Source organism: Megalopta genalis, chromosome 2 (assembly GCF_051020955.1).
Source record: "Megalopta genalis isolate 19385.01 chromosome 2, iyMegGena1_principal, whole genome shotgun sequence".
Lineage (NCBI taxonomy): Eukaryota > Metazoa > Arthropoda > Insecta > Hymenoptera > Halictidae > Megalopta > Megalopta genalis.
Window position 1 is genome coordinate 7,584,461 of NC_135014.1, and position 15,290 is coordinate 7,599,750.

Sequence of the window (15,290 nt, forward strand, 5' to 3'; positions counted from 1 at the left end):
CAGAATAAAAATTCCTCGGAGCTAAAAGTATACATTTCTAGATGTACGACGTTTTTATTTCTCTTTAATTTAATAAATTGAAGCAACTAAATTTTCTTTGATTGTCCGTTGCTTGGAAAAAGTTTTAAAGCAGTTTTCCGGAAACGTGTAAGCTCTTAACAAATTTTCATTATATGTACATTTACTTTTACGATATATTTTTTCCGAGCGAAACCAGCACCTTTGTGATTGCACCAATTATTTCTATCCCGGAACTCATTCAGCTCTTACTAAAAATGCAACATTGGGGAATGCTAATGATGGATCTTCGTTGTTACTTGCTCGTATATAGTTTCTTATATAGCAGCCTTGATTAAATGAATGTTCGCACAGAAAATTCGAGTTCTCGTAAAGAAAGATAATTAGTTAATTATTGAAACGAAAGATTGACAATGGGCTATTATTGAGGAAAAAATAATAAACTTCTCGCGCATAATTCAAAAACTACTCTTAACACGCTCATTTCGTGAAACAAACATTTCTCTGGGCGGCGGAATTTTTTTGCTTCCAGTTCGAGGGCTTCAAGAAACTTCTATAGCATGTCTCCAATTATGCGACGCAGTTTGCCAGCAGAAATGTTCAAACTTGCACGTAATTAATTATATTTTGAACTTTTCGTAATGAGCATCTAAATGAAATCCTTATATTATTCCTTTCACGTTGAACATTCACATTAATTTTTAGACAGTCTAGTTGGAACGGTACGCAAAACGATGCTCGTAATTTATTACATGATCGAACTTTTCAATTATTTTCAAATAACCATCAAACTAATTTTTGCGGAATTCGATTGTGCAAGCTAATATTTTGATAAAAGGTAACTGAACCGAGCTTTTAACTTGTCGAGTAAATCGTGTCGCGTGAAACGCTCAATTTTCAAAAACGGATTCTATATGAAAAAATCTAATATCTCTCGTTTAGTTTCCTCGATTTTAAAATATATAATTGTATCCGTTCTAATTTTTTTAAAATTAAAAATTCCTATCCAAATTGATTACACGCGACGTCTGTTCCACGTTAAATGATCGAATCAATTTTTCGGAAAAAATTTTTTTACCCCGATCAATCTATGCCAGCCATTTTCTGTTATTTATCAATTGACAAATTGGCCAAATTGTGTCGGAATGTGTAATACAGTCAAAGTCTTCATATCTGAACTAAACGATAGAGATTTTCTTCGAATAATAAAATAATTATTTTCCCGATTATAAATTTTTTTAATTTATTATAGACAGTATTGTATCGTCTTTATCGCACAATAATATTTTTGAAAATTTATTTGTATACGAAATTAATGAGTGGCTATTTAAAGATTCGTTCAAATTAGAACCAAAGAAATTGTCAATGTTCTCTTTTTTTAAACAAAATGGACAATTCTAGGAGAGGAGATATAATTATTCCAGCCTCGCGGTTCGACTATAAAAACGAGCCGCGAGACTTGAATAATCGTATCACCTCTTCCCAAATTGTCCACTGTTTTTTACAAGCTGAAGGACAATTGGAGAGGATTTACTGCACCTACTACACTTTAACAAGCTACAAAAATGTTTCCACTGTCTTCTAGAGAAGAGGAAGAAAACTAAACTAGGCACAATAAAAAAAAGTAGAAAACACTGTTTTGGACCAAAAAAACATAATTTTTAAAAATTGCTGACGAGATAATGAAGATTTATTTAAACTGGGGCCAAGAAAATTTTCAACTTAAAAAGGAAATGTCTGTATAGATACTAAATTTTGCACTACAAAAATTCGTTTATTATTTAGATCAGTTAATTTAATCTCTAGCCACTTACCGTTTGTTTAACCAAAAATTAAGAAAATTAACCAGACGCGATAAAATTTAGAGATATTAATATACTAACCAATCAATGATGTAATGAAGATATTGGCAATTTCTAGCAGACCTACGAAATCCTATCCGGAGACCTTGAATTCGGGAAATTTGCAGCCGGTCGAACGGTCAATGGATCGTGTCGGCTATAACTTCGCCGGGATGAGCGCGACACACAATCTCCGGGATCGAGTATTAATCTGTCGGTAAAATATCACTGAGATTCTTTTTTTTTCTTTTTTACCTCAATCTTCTTTTTCCGTTTTTTCCACCCCGGTTTTTTCGACTTTCGAATTTTTGCGACGAATTTACGGAACGCGATTGAAACGCGAACATCGAGACTTCACGCGAAACTGGTACGCTTATGCGAAACGCAAAAAGAAGCGGGAACATTTGTCACGTTTAAAATTAAACAATAATGGAAAGCAGTTGTTAACCGTGATACAAAATTATCTGTTTTATTTGTAATCTTGAGTAGAAATTTATCGGAGAAGATTAACGTGAAAATTCAGAAAAGAAATGCATTGGATTATTGTTATTAGAGCAAGAAAAAAGTATATTCAAACAATTCTGTAGCCGTTTTTTTTTCATTGTAGACATTATTTTGTTGTCCGACATTTTGTAATTCATAATGTTAGAAGCTGGTAGAGTAGCAATTGAAGTCACTATTAAAATAAAAAAGTAATATACAATTATTTCCTCAATGTGTCTTTGAAAACACATGGAAAAGTTGTCGCAGCAATGGCGGCAGTCCGACGGGACGCGTTTTTCCACCGGCTTCCCCAAACCTCCATTTCGCCGATTACATTACATAAGTCGCCGAAAAAATATAAATAAAATCTTACTGACATCAATTCGAGTTCTAATATAGTATTATGTCATTGTCAAGAAATTAAAGGTTTTTGTCCAACAAGACAGTAATTCGTAATAAGAAATGAATTATGAAAATGCTTGAACATTCGATTGAAAGAGAGATCGTACATCTAAAGCGATAATCAATCAATTAAGTATTATAGATTCACGCATACAATTATTCACCTATTAAATATCGTTTGACGTTAACAGATCAATTGGAAAAAAACCCGGATAAACCGAAAACTGTTGTACAAAGAGAAATTCATATGTACTTACAGGAAGAAACAATTTCGTGAGCCATTGCTTCTTAACATTCCTCGGACATAATTAATTTCCCCTAATTGCTAATTACCATCCGCAGAATCCAGGTTTTAATTTCGCGCTCACGATGAAATTATTCGTAAATACGAAACACGAGTACATTACCTGCTGTTAATTATTCAAATCAATGAGCCATTAACAGACATTGATTAGACACATTACAAAGAATCGAAATTGAAATTGAAATTTCTGTGAGGTACGCTCTCTGGCTGTACTCGTCGGCGTTCGAATAAACGTGTTTAATAATTATCTAACTCGTGCGAGCGAGACCAAGAGAGGGGACAGTGACAGACAGACAATGACAGAGAAAGAGAGGGGGGATAGGGAGGGAATGAGAGGGAGAGGGAAGGAGAGAGAGAGAGAGAGAGAAATGGAGGGGAAGAAAGAAAGAGAGAGAGGGAGATAATATTCACGTAGCATCAGAGCACCCGAAATGACATACAGCGCAATCAAACTTGTCTGGTCAGGGCAATATTTTTGAATTGGACGAAATTGCGGAGGCTCGTTAGGCGTTGCCATGGCGAGCCTTTTAATTTATCTAATGTCTGTAAAATCAAAAATAATAACTGATTTAAGGATAATCCAGGAGCAGCAGATCGAACAGGTGACGGGGGTGAGGAAAAGAGGATTCAGAGGGGTGGCAGGGCGAAGTATAATTCAGGCTCGACAAGCCGTTGTTATCAATAACATTTTTGCAGAGCCGTAATATCCCGGGAAAGTAATTAGAGTAAATTCAGGGGCTACTCCGGGTCGACCCTTCCAGCCACACAAAATGGCGGCGGGAACCGCCCTTGCGAAAAAAATTAGGCCTCCTTCTGCTGCGCAGTAAAATTTACATGAAAAAAAACGAAGGAACGCCCAGCGGCTTTCGGGAAAACGAAGCTTCGACAATGCGGCCTTTTTTATGGGTAAATCGAAGGGACTCACCCGGCAGGCCGAGGGAAATACCTGTAATTTATGTGGAGGAAATGGAAAGAAAAAACATGGCGGAAAGGTCACGCGGCCCTGGCAGACTTTAAAAACGATTAGAATCTTAATATCCATCGTAAAATACGGACCGGACGTTATCGGCCGGGAATGTATTTGTCCTGCAAGCCAATACACCTACGGAATCTTGATAATGGAAGCTTCGCCAGCTCCGTTCGACCCTTTCGACACGAATAAACGCGGGATCAAACAAAGTAGATTGTTAACTTCCTCACCTGTCGCGGCATTCGGCTAATCTAATATATCGATTCTTCTTATTTGCCAGACGATATATTTCATTTAAATATTATATAAACTCGAGAACGTGTCGATATAATTATATTAAACAATTTCAGGTGAATATTATGCTTCAATATCTCACTTCAATTATACTTCAATTTCTTTCGCGATGTATTAAATTTGGGAATTCCTCAATTCAACGAAATCGATATAATCGCATTTAAGAATTGAAGGTAAATATTTTCTTCAGTTTTATTTCAATTTTGACTTGCTCTTGCGAAATATTTAATCTGTGTTTTCAAATTGTATAACGTCGATGTGATCGTACTTGAGAATTTCGGATGAAAAAATTTATACAATATACTACTATCCTCAAAATTCGCTATACAAAATATTTTCGTTTATTTTCCAATCCTAGACGTTCGTATTCAAAATCGAAATTTTGGATCATATTAAAAAATTCCAGGTGAATATTTCTTTTAGTTTCCTGCCATTTTCAATTTTCTAGGCGAAGTGTTTGCTTCGGGTATTTTAATTGCATTATGTTCAAGAATTCCAGGTGAACATCATTTGTTACCTTAAACATATCGGAGTATGTAATTCGTTTAGAAAAAAATGTAATTTATGGGATTTTTGTTAACAAACTGTCGGTGTTCAACGTTTCTTATTAGTGGGCACAGGAAAAGTATTGATAATTGTATTGTTTAATATTAATTCGTTCATTATATAGTACATCACGCACAGGGTTACGTGAAAAACACCGTTGACAAAATCTGGGACCTAATTTCTGTGTAAAAATTAATGACACGCTAACGGGTCCCAGCGTTTAAGGTAATTGAAATTAATACAAACAGAGGTGTAATTTAAATGCTTTTGTCCGACGCCAAAAAGGAAAATTTGAAATTTTAATACGTAACCCTCGTGTAAACATCGCCGGTACAGCATGTTGCGCGGACTATTCTGAAGTGGTGGGGCACACATATTGATTACTTTTTGTACCACTGACATTTAAGTCGCCATTTTATGTTCCGTACGATCGTGTACGAATTTATGCGAGTACACGCTATAAGATCATATATAAATTCGCAATTACTGAGGTAATATTAGTGAAAAATAATATTGGACAAATCGTCGAAGCACTGAAGCGTTAATAAAATTAAAAATCTGTGTTATATATACTATATTATTATGAACTATTAATATAATTTCTATAGATTATCTAAATTATTTATAATCAATTTAATGTTCAGAAGTAGGAATACTATTTAAAAACTGATTCGTTTTGAATTCGTAAACTATTGGTCACTGATCCTGCAAAACACCAGTAAGGTATACATAATTCTTAATTACAGTTTAAATTGAATATAATGTAAAATAGAAAATAAAAGTTTCATTTCTAATGATATATATTAACAAAGCTTAAAATTAAATAATCACTGATGATATATATTAACAAAGCTTAAAATTGTATTAGATAATGGTGCTCGAAGAAACACAATCATATAGCTGGAAACAATAAACACGAAGATTGCAGAATGATAAAAAGAAAATGTCTCCAAGAAACCGCAAGAGCTGAATCAGTAATGACAACAAATACAATCGAAAAGACGACAGACGTTGATGAAAACGATGAATAATAAACAACCGAACATTATTTTCCACAGGTACTTGGTTCTTTAAATGATGTATTTCTTTATGCTTAACGCTGTGTCTAAGAGAATTTTACAATTTTATGTGAAATAATAAATTCGAAAGAACTTACTTGAAATAATTTGACGGATTATACACAAGATTATTGTAGTCTTATACAACTTTTTATGAAACTCTTAATCGTTGATCGTTGATTTGAAGAGAACTATTAGAAAACTGTCGGTAAATAAAGTGTAAAAATAAAAATAAAATAATAACAAGAAATTTCTCTGTGTCGCAGATATCTTTGCAGGTCGACCGAGCGAAAGAACAATAGAGGATCAATATGGAACAACTTCCTTCCAGGCGAGGTTACGGAAAGGGAAATCGGAGGGTCACAGGAGGGTTGCAAAAAATGGATTTTTGTCTTGGTGCCGGATGGACCAGCCCTTAATGAAACTGGAGATGGCGAGACAAGGAAAAGGGACTCGGAGAGAGGGATCATCGGCGATATTTTTTTCACCCTCGTAAATATTCCCCCGAAGCGGGGGCATATTAACAAACGGTACGTTCTTCGGTGAGGAGACGCTGCTACTGACAGGGTATTCATATTAGCGAACGACCATACGCCGCCGTCCGCTATTTCTCTTTCTCGGTCCTCAGCACTCCCTCACCATTATAGAAACGGTGTACGGACCCACCCGTCCTTGAGCCTAGCCGAGTGGAAGCTGCTGATTGGTAATCGTTAATTACTCCGGCAACTTCCTTCCCGAGGAGCTCCTCTATTCGGACAGTTTGAAAAATATCGGCACTTTTGGCCCCCAGTGGACAAAGAGAGGTCCGAGGTAAAAAGGGAGAAGGTGCTACTAGGGAGAGAGGCCCGCGGAACAAGAACGTATTGATCGTGTTAGAGTCTTCGGCCCCGAGAGCCTCTATCCCGATGCCGAAGGGAGCCAATGAGAGATTTCGAGGGTGAATTTAGAACAAGAATGGCGACTGGAGGATCAGCCTGAGTCCGCTTGCCGGCCCGGGATCCCCCGGCGTTTTTATCGTGTCCGAATTATTTGCAGCGTGCCTCGGCTCCATAATGAATTTTCCACGATTTTACTTTTTCATTAAGTTCTCCGCGAATCCGAAAATTATTCCCGGAATACATGAGGAATTTAGTAGCATTGCTAGAGAGCGACCGAAGACTTTTATGTAATCGAAGCAATTTGATGCGCAGAAAGATGTTGGATGATCGATGCCTGATACACAATTTGGGTAACAATGATCTAGAAGCAGAACAATTTGTTCAACCGTGACGGTTAAAAAGCTCGCAATCCGAGCAAACGGTATTCCACGCGTCTGTCAAATTAATTAAGCTGCAATTCCTCATTTTAATCGGACGACCCTTTTTGTTTTCGACATCGTTTCATTGATTCCTAAGAAAGTGAAAGTGGAAGGGAGCCAATGGGAATTCCGGAGGGTGACTCAGGCGTAAAAATGGCGGCCGAGGTTTACAGGGAGACTATACGCCGACGAGCTATGTCTCGGTATACAAAGGTATCGTTATAAGTTTTGAACAAGATTATTTTCCAGAAATGAAATTAACCTGAAAATTTATTTCTCATTTCGTGTACGAATTTATATCGATCAGAAATCATGGAAGACGCATTCAGAACTGAGAAGATTAGAAAGACTGATCAAAAGAATCGGTAATAAAATATATCAACAAGTACGATGTAAGATAGTACAAAAGAGAATCTATGTTTTTAAAATAAACAGAAATTAAGAACTGGCTAATTCTGTATGGGTCATAGAAAACATCTTTGGAATAAGGTAGATGGAAAACATGTTCAATAGAATGAAGCATTATGATGATCTCGACGTAAAATAGTATAGAACAGAAACAAGTACATTGTTCAGAAAATTTTTTTTTGAATTGGACTAAGAATTAATAAAAATTAAGAATAGTTAAATCTTCTCCAGTATCGCAAAAAAGGAATTTTGAATATGGAAACCGGAGAAAATGTTCAATAAAATGAAACGCTAATAAAATACGTCAATCATCGTAACGTAAAATAGCATAAAATCGACTAAATATATTTAAATAAGGCTTAAGGGCGGCACCATTGTTACGAATCACAGGGAACCAGGGAACATATTTAAAACAACGAGAACGGACAATATTTTGGATCAGTCTGCAAATTTTACGCGTTTATGGTAATAGTGAATAGATCGAATGCAAAACAATAAAACGATTTAAAAAATTCAAAATTCGATTTTATTATTTTCGACTCATTAAAAGTGATTAACAATTAAAATAAACATCTAAATGGATCTTATATTTTTCAATAAATGCAGATGTCTACTATAATATTATAGTAAAGTACCATAAAGATCAGACCGTAAAATCCTGCAAAACAGACTCAAATAAAATCGTCCATCGAACCAGAATATTAAAATTTCGGTTGGCATAAGTACTCGTTAATAAAAATTAAGATCAGTTCAGTCTTGGAAGAAGACGTTAATAAAGTATGTCCTTGATCACGAGATAGAACAGGCTACACTACATATTTCTCTTGTCCATCCCACTTCGATAAGATTCGATTAACCGCGGGGCTAAAACATCAACAATCCGGCCGGCGTTCGATACCATAAACGAAACGAATCGGTGGAATAACTCGGAAACGCCGGAGCAAAGGAAACACCGGAAATCCAGGACAAAAGGAACGCGAGGCCGTTCTCCATAGATCAACCGACCCTCTTCCGTCAGCCATCGCTCACGGAAGCGAGCGGAATTGCCGATAATAGTCTCGCCGTAAGAACCGCCGAAGTGGTGGGAGGTGTGTCCGATGAAATAAAAGGAGTTCGAGAAAAAAAAGAGAAGCAGAGGAGAGGAGTCGGTAGGAACCGACGAGCAAGAAGGGTGAAGGAAAAGGAATGGTCGCGATAATTTCCACTGTCCGGTGACCGGTCGGCCTGGCACGGCGGCGCGGCGCGGCCGAAGGAAGCGATACGTTCTCCATTATGACTTTCGCGCCATAAATCACGACCGACCATCGTCCCGATAGAATTCCCCGTAATTCGTGAATTATTCCTGAAGAGGAGCGGCGGTTACGAGCGGGCACGTATATAGCGGCTTGGTATAAGATCGGAGTCGGTGGTTAGGGGCGCCAGAGGACCAGGAGCTGCCGGACATTAAGGGTAACAAATGAGGCTGCCCGGTTCTCCCGTAGGACTCTTTTCCGACTGAGGTGGCCGGAATGAAAATAAGTGTACCTCGCTCACCTCGGCACCAGCTTTTTTCTTCATTTCCTTTCCGCGTGACCCTCCCTTTCGCTCCACTTCTTCGGGGCCGGGTCTCCCTTTTCAGCTTCCGCCACCGCATTATTCCCGTACTCCAGCCTCTTCCGTCCACCCGGCCCCCCTTTTTTTCCTGGTTGACTCCGGTTTTTAAGCCACGCTTACCCCTCTTAAGAGGGAAAATCCAACGAAGATTTACCGGTGAAGTAGTAGAGCGTGGTCGAGACGCGCGAAGAACTTTCGCCGAGCGGTTTCTGAGCGTTGAACCGAGAACCGCTCGCGTATTGTTGGCACACTGAGAACGAACCCCGAGGACCGCTGTACCTCTGCGAACCAGCGCCGAGGAAACGCGGAAATATTTAGCAGTTAGTCCGGGATTAAGGAACGCTTTAATTACAAAATACTACTGCTTCGGTCTATTAAGCGGAAATGTAATTTTCACGTGGCCACGTAGACCGTGCCGCGTGTCCGTTTAATCGTTCAAGGGCAAGCCTTTAATCTGTGCCTTGATTAATTGAGACCTGCCTAGTCAAATGTTTGCGAATTATTCGCGCGCCCGACCGAGCCACCGACAATGTAAGGCTCTCTCTGTGTTGCTGTCGGTACCGTATCGAAACTGTCCTGACTCGGTGATCTTGCTATTTGAAGATTGACTTGTTGCAAGAAGTAATTAATTAGTTCACCTTACCAGTGAATATTTTCACGGGACATAAGCGTAAGCGTAAAGCAAGATCGTAAGACATTGTATGAATGTTTATACGCGAATTGGAGAGATAATCGAGATTTTAAATAGACCTAAATATAAACATGGTTATCTCGGAATTCTTAGAAAATTATAGAGAAAATTGTTCGTAGTAGTCAAACAATATTGTTATTGTCTATTAAATATCTAATTTAAAATTGTACCGCAGTGACAGATTTAATAAGTTTGTGACAAAGTAAGTGAAATTTAAAACAGTGAAAAGATTAGGTAAATCTATGTATTATTTACAATTTTTTAAAATCATTAAAGAAAAGTTGACATTACTTAAGTTTCTCACAATTCGTATAGAAGATTGACATTTTGCACAAATGTATGCATCAAAAGTTACAAAGTCTCTGGAAAGTAAACATGATACGGAATAAAAAATGAAAAACATTGTTGGCTGCAGCAAAAATGTAAACAAATTCGAGTGATGAAAAGAATTTAAGCCGATAGACAATTTCGAGGGAAGTAAAGTAAAAAACACAAATCGTCCGGGAATATTTTCGTATGCTTTTAGACGATATAAAACGATATGAAAATTTAAATAGATGTTTCACTTTAGCATTTTATATTGAACAAAGCAATGTCGAACGGACAAACATAAAAGTATCTGAAAATTACAAACGTTACAATTAAAATTGCACTAGGCAATCTGAAGCACGAGTAAGAGTATCAAGTAAACTGTTGATCTTTAAATAATTATATCTCTTGTGCACATTTATAAAATACGAATGAAAGAAAAATTATTTAATTTCAATGTTTACAACAAGGAAGAAGATCATCGATGACAACAAATTTGTTCATAAATTAACTATATAAGTTAAATATATTATGAAAATGGCAACTTGTTTAAAAAAAAGCACGGATTTTACATATTTATATCGCGAAGTAATAGGAAAAACAAATCAGCAGAAATATTAAATCTAGTGAAAAAAGGAGATAAATTCTATTTTACTTCAATTTTTACGTTTAAAATAGGAAGTTTGTATCTTGCAGTACTTTGACGAATGATGAACTCGTGATGGAGATTTCCAGTAATATTTTATGAATATCATTCCGTTCTTTTGTCATCAATATTTAAGCACTCAAGTAAAAGTAGACACGCCATAAATATAACATTTCTTTTCCTTCTACGAAAGTATTAGAATCGAAAAAGTTTTAACCGTCGTAACTGTGAAAACGGCAAGGATGAAAAAACTCCAATCTAATAATAGTATAAGGTAACAGCAAAATTTAATGTACAATCCAGTTTCCAAAAACAATTTTTCGGACATCGTCGTCGCATAAAAATCTTCTTTCTCCATCAAAAATTTTGATTTATCAAAAATAATAAGACAATCCCTAAAGCTATATGAGCCGTTTATTTTGAAAGTGGCATAAGTCACTTTACCGTAATGTGAAAAGTGGTGACTTTTTAATGTTTATACGAAATTACCTATACTGAGAAAAATATCAGTATCCTGAGATAACAAATACAAGTAAATCTTCTCGAAAGTTAGCATCCATAATTTTAAACGTGTTAAAAAACGCAAACCCTTAAATATATCGACTTAAAAACAAAGTGACTTATACCACTTTCAAAATAAACGGCTCATATTAGAGCGAACTTCAATTTATCGTCTCTCACGTGGTAAAATACGAAAGATCCCAGGTGGAAAAATCGAGGACAAAATAAATAACATTATTGTTCCAGACGGAAAGACTTTCGGGACTATAAAGAGTACAATTTAGGTGAGAATCGCGTATAATTTCATACCGCTAAATTACCTCTCGCAGAAACCATGGCCGTGCAAAGAGAAATCACGTAGATCGGCGGGAAGACCGCGGCCGTGAGGTCAGGAAATATTTTCTCGATTATTACCGGGGATTAAGAAGCCTATTAACCGGGAAATACTGTAGCGACTTTTTCATTATTATGCGGGGAAGCGGGTCCGCCGGCGGATTTTGTTGATTGGACGAAACGTGTGCCGGCGTTTCGGTGTCCGCAGCCGCGTGCATGCGCGTCGGCCACCGCGTGTACAACCATAAAAGAAAGAAAACGAGCGAGCGGGCGGGTGGTACGCGCGCGTGTACCGCGTGTTGCCGATGCGATTGATGCAACAACCGAACTATCGAGAGGAATGAATTTGTGTCGACGGTCCTGTAAAAGAATGCCACAGGTTGACGCCGGGAAAATCGGTCTCGCGCCGCACCGCACCGCGCCGCACCGCAACCCCACGCCGAGCGGGGCGCCCCGGACACGGATTTCCACGCGATTTATAGGATCCGAGTGATCGTAGTAATTCGTATTAAATTATTCAATTATGATAATTTCTCTTTTCATCGGCTCCTGATTCGGTCCACGCAAAATTCCACGATTCCGCGGGATTTCGAAGTATTAATTTCCATTATTGTTGTTACAAATATAAAGAGATTCGGAGCTTGTACGCGGTAAATACGGGACACGTTTTTCGCGTTCGATATTCGCCGAAACATTGTCGAAAGTCATGTGCACCGTTTAGAATAAATAAGCCGCTCGTATTTGCCAAATCATTTAACTCCACGGAACGAATACGTAGAGTGATGAAATACATATTTCTTGGAAATTCTGTTTGAAATGTGAAATTAAATAAATGCTATGAGATTACAGGCATAGTTTTAACGACGTGTGAAAAATGCGTAAATATGTATATTCTTGGGATAATTGTTATTACAATTTCTGCATGACCAAATGAGTTAATCAACGAAGGGTCTTGTTCTTGATATTAAAGAAGTGCAGTTTAAACGGGAAAAGTTAAGAGTCGATCAGTGTCTTTGATCGGAAAATCTTCAGGAGTTCGGAAAGTGGAGTTAAGCAATTCGGCCTGTGAAAGACTCAAATAATTGTTGAGATTTTAGCGAGATTTTAGCGTATTGTAAAGCAGGCCTGTTTGTTGATCGTTCGAGTAATTGCTAAACGGCGGATCTTCATGCAAAATAAAAATTGTCTTTAACAGTTGCAAGAAACATGGGCTCAGCAGAAATTTCTTCGTGTGCTTGATAATTTTTAATTTAAATCCATATTTGAATTCGATTCTAGCATTCAAATAGAGGAGTTTACAAATTCATATTTTTAAAATCAAATTAATAATTTATAGTTCAGAACAATGGATCGATACTGTTAAGTACTTTTAATTTTTCTACTCCTCTAAATCTCAGCTGTCCATTTTTATTATAAACGCATAAACGCTGCAGTCTAGCTATTACTTGTTTTATTCTATTTTAAGCGATTTTCTGATCATTGTAATGTGGAATTGGATCGTTATTTGGCTTTGAAAAAAATAATCTGTTGTTCTTGTTTTTTTAATCGAATTACGAAATTCTATTCGAATGTGGTTCCTTCGAGTGTGTATTATCATTTATTTCTAAAACTTAAACAGGGAATAACGGCACGCGAATAAGAATTCTGAACAAACGCAGGCTTGCTATAAACGCTGTAAATTGATTAAATAAATAAATCTGTGGTACGTTTAAGAAACGTCTAAATGTAGAATTTGAATGTTCAATAAAAAAAGCTCTCTTGTAACCTAGAAACGCAGAAGTGAAATAATGTAGTACACACATATCGCAGTAGATTTAGAGTTAAATTCCATGTACTTGCAAATGCGCATTAAAAAATGTACTAATTGTTAAAAAAGAAAAACAAATATATATCCGCTATTGCATCCGATACAAACGTATCCCTATTACTTAGTCTACATAGTATTAACCCTTTGCGTTCGAAGCCAAATTAACGAAAATGGTACTTCCATTTTATATAACCTAGCGCATTTTATACATATGATATTGAATTTTTTGACTGATGCAACAGTTACGCCTTTAACAGTTCTTTAAACATAAACGAATTTAATTAAAACGTGACGTAACAATTTTTAATGGCGCCTTGAGGTCGCCACTCGAGTGTAAAGGGTTGATATACTTAAAGTATAAACAACTTAATATAACAGAAAACGCATTAAACGATTAGAAAATATAGAAAATTCCGAACGAAACTCGAAGCATAAGCGTCCACAAACACGAGCACGTTGGATGTAAAAATGATTAAAGATCCAGTAAATATAATGAAACGAACAAAAATTGTATAATATTCCGTTCGATTTGGAGTGGGGAATCCGAATTGAATAAGTACATGTACTCCGAAACCTACGTATGTTAATAAAGGTACTGGTTCCGAAAAACCAAAAACACAGCTGCTACCGGCCTCATTTATTTGCCTATACAATATTAACGTGTATAAAGCATAAACAATAAACTGTAACGCGGATCGCGCGGATAGAAAACACAGAATATTCCGAACGAAAACTAAATCATCATCGCGGTGCCCGAGCAAACACGATGCGGAGCCCAAGTGGCGACAGCGTCCGCGAGAGAAATCGATTCTGAAATCATTGAAATTCAACGTCACCCGTCCGCCAAGGAAATACCGGAACGGCATTAATTAAATCCCAAAATAAATTGGTACAAGCATAAACACTCGCGCGTCGCGGATCCGCGAATAATCCGGGCCCGGTTACGGCGCGGCGCCGCAACAAATAAAACGTGTCAAACAGATCGCCGCGGAATTTAAATTGCTCTCATTATCCGGTATCGTGGCCGCGGGTTTTATCCGCGCGGGATCGAGATCATCGTTTAATCGAGCGCGCGGGAGCTACGACTTTCGCGACGAAAATCACATCGAATCGAAAGTGTATGTTACGTCTTACTGTAATTAATGCTCCTTTCGCCCGATTGTAAATCGCTTGGTTGCAACGTTAGCCGATAAATTAATCAAATCTGCTGATTACGATGAATTAAGACCTTGATTACTTCGCTCATTCTTATGATATTGTTACGGCGACTTGTCCAAATTAAGTCGCTGTAATGTGAAACTGCCCTGTTGTGAACAACTCCTTAAAGAATAATAGAAGATAGGGGTTGCCGCGGAAGTGTGTTACCAACGGACAATCGAAGAGTCGAGATCGGACCGTCGAACGATCAACATCCCACTTCTGAAAGATCTGAATTGTAATCGTATCGAATTGTGTTATAGTTAATATTCTTTACTGTAAATAAAATGCCGCGACGCGAGAGAAATGGTGTAATTCGCAACAATATCGATCGAGGGGACAAAGATTGGTTTCGAGTGTTTGACAATAACAAATGTTTAATAAACTAATTTCAACGTTACTCGTTAAACACGAATACGAATGTAACAAATTGATAATGCGTGTTCCTATCTTCTTCACTGTGAAAAAGTGTCTCTGTGTTTACACTAAACAATCTCACGTCGAGATCATTTCTTTCGAGATTTCAAGGTCGTCGAAGCTTTTCTACATAGGCTACGTGTTTTGGGGGTTAAGGTGAATCCTACGACCTGTA

At 37.3% G+C, this 15,290-nt stretch overlaps 1 long non-coding RNA gene across 1 annotated transcript; it reads left to right on the plus strand.

The window, feature by feature from the left end:
• The first annotated feature begins 5,485 nt into the window (after window positions 1-5,485).
• LOC117218309 (uncharacterized) lies at window positions 5,486-14,121 on the plus strand. Its single transcript, XR_004489750.2, has 4 exons — window positions 5,486-5,581; window positions 5,727-5,916; window positions 6,183-6,446; window positions 6,564-14,121. It is a non-coding gene; the product is annotated as an uncharacterized LOC117218309 (long non-coding RNA).
• Window positions 14,122-15,290: the final 1,169 nt, after the last annotated feature.